At 43.2% G+C, this 6,000-nt stretch overlaps 1 protein-coding gene across 2 annotated transcripts in view; it reads right to left on the reverse strand.

The window, feature by feature from the left end:
* Nucleotides 1–5,117, reverse strand: part of gli2a (GLI family zinc finger 2a) — a 74,834-nt gene extending 69,717 nt beyond the window's left edge. For both annotated transcript variants that reach the window (XM_067516194.1, XM_067516193.1), the window contains exon 1: nucleotides 4,925–5,117. The gene's annotated coding sequence lies outside the window, so the exon portion shown is untranslated. The remainder of the gene's footprint in view (nucleotides 1–4,924) is intronic.
* Nucleotides 5,118–6,000: the final 883 nt, after the last annotated feature.

Here is a 6,000-nt window from a genome sequence, read left to right on the forward strand (position 1 = left end):
ACTGACCTCCTGTGACCTGGGCAGGGTTTCCCAGCAGACCCTAAAGCTATGACCACCATTGTTCCTTTGTCGGCCGATAGACAATCATGATGTTACTGCTAGAATTGCTTTTGGGAAATTTGTTTTCCGATGAGTGAGGATGTAACTTAAGAAGTGTAAAGGGTTCAACCAGGACCTGATGGAAAGATCTTTGGACTGTGCTGGTCGTGACACGTGACGCATCAACACTAAATCTATTCAAGCCAAACAAGCACAGCAAAATGTGTTTTACGCTTTTAGAACAGACACTTATAACAGTTTATAACACACAGTTTTCCTGAGTAAACCTACTTCTTCCGCATTTGTGCATTGCCACCTTTTTTTATACATTCAGTGATTGATGAGGTCCAATGACCTGTAATGAGCTCGTCAGTTATTTTAGCCCACAGCCCTTAAAATGCCTTGTTAAATGTACATCAGCCTACACTCTTGTTTCCAGCGACGTGTGCGAGTCTAGACGGCGTAATTGTGTTCTTTTAACTGCACCGCCACAATCCAGCGTGACCTCACTTTCTGTGCTGGGATTTGAGTGCCCACTCATTGCGGCTCTAGTGTAAAGTAGGAGGAGGGGGTGTGGTGGGATGGGGGGGGGGGGGGGGGGGGGGTGCACACTGCACCCCTTCTTTACCCTTCAAACCCGGATATGATGTGAGCCTATTTAACCTCACACACTTGGGTGAAAATGAACAGGATGCCTTGAGGGGGAGTGAGACAACAAGCGTTAAAACAAGGAGGGATTGTCCTGTGCCATCCTCATGCCAAAGGCTTCAGTGAAGAGCTCTACACAAGAATGTGTCTCTCTTGCTTCTTCACTTCTTCCTCTATCTGAAGTGTGGGCTGCCTGTGAAAGATGGTAGTGGTGGGATGGCGTTTTACAGCCCCCTAAATGGCCATTAAAGTCTCATCAATTCATGCCTGCACATAAGTATTTTTCAATCCACAACACACCCCGTCTGTGGGCTCCAGGCCTCACGGCCCTGTGCAGAGAAAAATCACATACATAACCACAAATGGTTCTTTAAGACGTTAGTAAAATAAAACACACACACAAACACTCACACACACACACAAAACCTATAAGAATCAATTTATGCACCAGGGCTTCAACTAGCAGGAATGCACCACTTCTTTAAAATAAGAAATTTGCAGATACCAATATTAGTTTGATTATTTTGACAACCATTTGTGGCAGGAAACAAATAAATCTTAGTTGTGCTTTAAGCTCTTTCAATCCTTCACCGCACTCTTTGAGTGAGCACAAATAAGTTCACATTCTTTTTGTAAAAAATAAGTTTTAAAAGGACACGCACACACACACACACACACACACACGCACGACATACACATAAAGAAAAAGAAAACAAATTAGCCACTGGCATACGTAGATACCATCCTAGTAGTGCATAGGCTGATATCAGTAACCAAGGCAAATATCGGCCGATACTGGTATATGGGCTCATAAATTAGACCAGTGGATCCCTAGCTACTAAGCTCAATCAGTCACTCAGTCAGAAATTATTCTGATAATTGAATAAAATTTTTACCCAAAATTTAGTCTCTCTCTCAAATGTGAAGATTTCTCGATTTACTGACTTTGTAATGTAATTGTTTATCTTCAGGTTGTTTGCTGGACAAAACAAGCTATTTAATTTAAGGACCTCACCTCAGGGAAACTATGTGAGAACTTAATAAATAATTAAATAAAAACAGAATTTGCAAATCTCATCAACCCATATTTTATTCACAATAGAACAGAAACAACATATCAGATGTTCCATTTCATGGAGAATATTCATTTTGATTTTGATGGCAGCAACACATCTCAGAAAAGTTGGAAGAGGGGAGACAAAAGGCTGGAAAAGTAATTGCCGCAAATCCATGGAGGAACATTTGGCAACTAATTAGGTTAACTGGCAACAGGTTAGTTACATGTCTGGGTATTAAAGGAGCAGTTCAGAGCCTCCAGCAACTGGTCTCCTCACTTTTACAGACAGTTGTTAAAAGAAGAGGGGATGATACACAATGGTAAACATTGACTCTGCCATGTGTTGCAGCCATCAAGTTCAAAATAATCCATATTCAAAATTATCAATAAAATATGGGTTGATGAGATTTGCAAATAGGGGGCCTGTAGAAGGCTGTGAGTTGGCATCTCCATGCGTGACATAATTAAGGACTGCATCTAAGAGACAAACAAAAAAAAAAACGAGGAAGTTTGTAAAACTGATATTACTCTTTTCCTGCTTCCTGCAACCACAAATAAAAAAATGGACTCTAAAGCCACATTTACACATGTACTGGAATCCTGAAATTCTTCTGACTTAATCCACAGGGGCTGTATGCAAGAACGTAAATATCAGAGTGAGATGTTCCCAACATTATCCGAACTCTATCCGAAGTCCACATTGTGTGCCTGAGCCGATTTGAATGGGCATGTTGATGACACTCGACTGTTGTTGCAGATGAGTGATAGAAACTTTTTTTTTGACGCATGGCTCCGATGTGCTGTAAACAAAGCACTTTTTCCCAGAGCCAAAATTTTCTATTATGTTGTGCCTGATCACGCGACTAAAATCAAGAACACATCTGACACATCTCCCGCTGTGTGTTATATGTGTGTAGTAATGCAACTCCTGACGAAGTCCAGGGCCGATTTCTCCTGACATTAACCGGACTTTATATGTGAAACGGGCTTGAGATACAATGAACAGGGGTCAGCATATGGGTGTGTGTGGGACTGTCACTAATTTACTCGAATGAGGCAAACTGAAAGTTCAACACAATCTAACTTCAAAAACACACTGCCAACATGACAATGCGCACTTAGGTTGAGTTTATGTACAGTAGGATTTACAGTCAGTCACTTTTATATTGTGGAAAACTTTGTTCTGACTATGATCTGCAGTGTATTCAGCAGCAGGTCAGAGCTTTGCACAGTGCTTAAGGGGCTAAATTCCAGTGCAAACATTTTTCAGCCAAACCACCGAGGCCCCAAAAGCCTCTCTTCTGCCCCGCCACACCTAACGCCTCCCCACGGAGGCTGTGCTTTATCTTACTGTGGCCATCATGAGATGAATGGCTTCATTGGCACAGTCCAGTGTCTTAGCTCAGTGAAATGAGGGTCACAGTGGGATGAGTTGGGGTTGAAGGAGTTTACTCAGCAGGATTGTGGTGTAGGAGGTGGTGGTGGTGGTGATGCTCCTCCCCCTCTCTCCTCAGATTCACTCACCCTCTACACACTCTCCTCCAAACCCTCCTCTCTGTCCCTGTACGCTAGACTTCATCGGTATTTGCTTTCAAAAAGCGCCGTACCCCCTCCTCCTCTTCTTCTCCTTCCACCTTCTCCTCCTCCTCCTCCTTGGCTTATACCCCTCCAAAACACACACACACACACACACCACCCAGTCACTCCTTTTCCAGTATTTGGTTCATTAATTTTTCTTCGGACTTCCAGAAAAGAGGTAAAAAAAAAAAAAAAAAGGAACTAGATCAATAAAGTGGGGCCTGTGCACAGAGGCAATGTGTGAAAATGGGGGGCTGCAGCAGCATACAGCACACAGGGCTGCGCAGATGAAAGTGACATGGCCACTATGGGTCTCTGAACACTGCAGAGCGAATCCCCCAAACTGAGGCTGAATGAGCTGAATAGGCTCATCCATTCTTTACTCCTTTCACTCTGTGTAGGCCCTAACTGTTGGAACTCTTCATTCCTTACAATGGGCAAATGCACTAAAACTTTTTCTTTTTGTTTTCTCATGCAAATCACCTCAGCCCTGACTGGGTTCGGCGTCATGTGAAGCAGAAAGCACACATTCAAATACTCTAAAGTTAAAAATATCCCAAATATCATATTATTTCAAATTTGTTTTAGCTTTTTTTTAAAATGTGAATTATTCCCTCAGTTTTCTTTTTTTAAAAGCTTCTCTTCTTGATCTTAAATCCAATGATTTTCCAACTTTTCTGGGTCTGTGTCTCATCAGCATGCGGCGAAAAAAAAGTATCCAAGCACCCATTTTCTAATGTGCATGACTTCCATTAGAAAGGAAAAAAAAAAACCCAAACACACAGTTTCCCTTTTCATTAATATGTAGGCCAAAACAACCAACAAAAAAGTGGGACTCATAAGTCCCCACATGCCTTTGGAGATCATTAGCAGCGCCTATTAGATAGGGGTAAAAGCCAAGAGCAAATATTGCTGCCTAAGGGCCCCACAAAGGCGTCAAGTGTTTGTTGACTGCTCAGCCTGCAGAACAAACAGTAAACTTTAAATCTTTCAACAATAAGTACACATCTCCCACAGGCCTGTCAGAGGCAAAAATGTGTCCAGTGCTGCTGCTGCTGCTGCTGCATTCCTGACACTTTCTGCCTGATGTTTGCTGTTTGTGCTTTGTAGCATTAAGGGATTAACATTAAAGTAAAGGGCTCAAAACGTGTAGGAGAGTCACAATGTATAAATACATTTTATTTAACCACAAACCTGTGGAAGAAGCAAAAAGAGGCTTTTTTTATGCTAGTTGAACTTATATTGGAGGCTATAATTATTAGTTTTATTTCGGAATTAACACTAAAAAAGAATCAAACCAAAGCTTCACAGTTTGAACTCTGCTGTGATAAACTATTAAAAGCTCCAAGATCCTTGGCGCCGAGCTTTTCTGATCACATCTCTTCCCATATGGATCAAGTTGCAGGACAGAAAATTTTTTGGATTCCTGTGTCAGATAGGTTCAAAGTGCAAATGAGATGTGAAGCTGCCCTAAAAGCTTCATCTGCCGTTGACACGCAAGGCAACGAGGAGCAAGTCGCCGGTTGAACTCTCTTTTTTTAAGACTACATGGCAGAGTGGCTTAAGAAAAACCCACACATACACACACGGCACTTTTCTTACCTTCGCTGTCGTCTTTCTTCAAGTCTTTTTGTCCGTGGAAAACTTTGTCTGGAGTCGGATTCCTGTGAACTACGCTGGCGCTGAACGCAGAAGGCGCAAACGAGCCTCTCCGGACTTTACGCGAAACTCCATGAACCGAGTTGAGAAAAGTTTGGAAACACGCAAAGTTTACACGGCATCACCACCACCACCACCACCGCCACCACCCCCTCCTCCACCTCCACCTCCTCCTCCTCCTCCTCTGTCCCGGAGAGTGAGTCAGTGCGGAGCGCAAGTCGCGTCTAACTTTTTCTTACAATCCATCTTCCTCTCCAGGAGGTGCGCGCGCTCTCTCTCCCGTGTGTGTGTGTGTTGGTGTGCGTGAGCGCTGTGCGCGTCCTTCAGCAAACGAACATGATTTGTAAAAACTTGTTCTTTGTCTCTAGACTAAAAGGTGTGGGAGTTAAAGCGGTTTGGCTTCTCTCGGCAGTTGTTGCAGAGACATGCGGTGGTGTTGAGATCTTCAGGCTGCTGATCTGTTTTCAATCCGAGACCCCCTTCCCCCCCCCCCCCCCCCTTACCCCTCCTTCACCATCTCCTCCTTTCTCACTCCCCTCGCTCCCTGGTGAGTTGAGCCATTTGCTGCAGCAGATGGGCCGGGCTAACTCAATCCAGCAGTTGTAGACGGGGAAAAGTTAGATACAGTTTCATTTATTGTTCGATTTTGAACTGGCTCTGCAGTGGAGAATGTCTATCGGAGCCAGTTTTGTCCGAGGTTTACACTTTGCAAGTGTGATCACAGCTGAAATAATCCAATGTGAACGAGTTACAACTGTAGTGACCGAGAAATCAATGCTTTTTTAGGAGCTCTAATTGTATTTTCTTTTTTTCCTTTTCCTTTTTTTTTTTTTTCTTCCAGCGGTGATTCTTTGAGTGGGTGGACGGATAATCAAGGCCCTCTCTGATCCTGAAAGAAGCAAACTCACATTCACCAACAAATACACTCAAACCCCATAGTTAGAGCCGCAGAGGGTTAGTTAAGAAGAAGTGCACAGCAAACAATCTCCATCCTTCAGACTTTTTCATCTGAGCTGGAA

The sequence above is a fragment of the Channa argus genome, chromosome 9 (genome assembly GCF_033026475.1).
Source record: "Channa argus isolate prfri chromosome 9, Channa argus male v1.0, whole genome shotgun sequence".
NCBI lineage: Eukaryota > Metazoa > Chordata > Actinopteri > Anabantiformes > Channidae > Channa > Channa argus.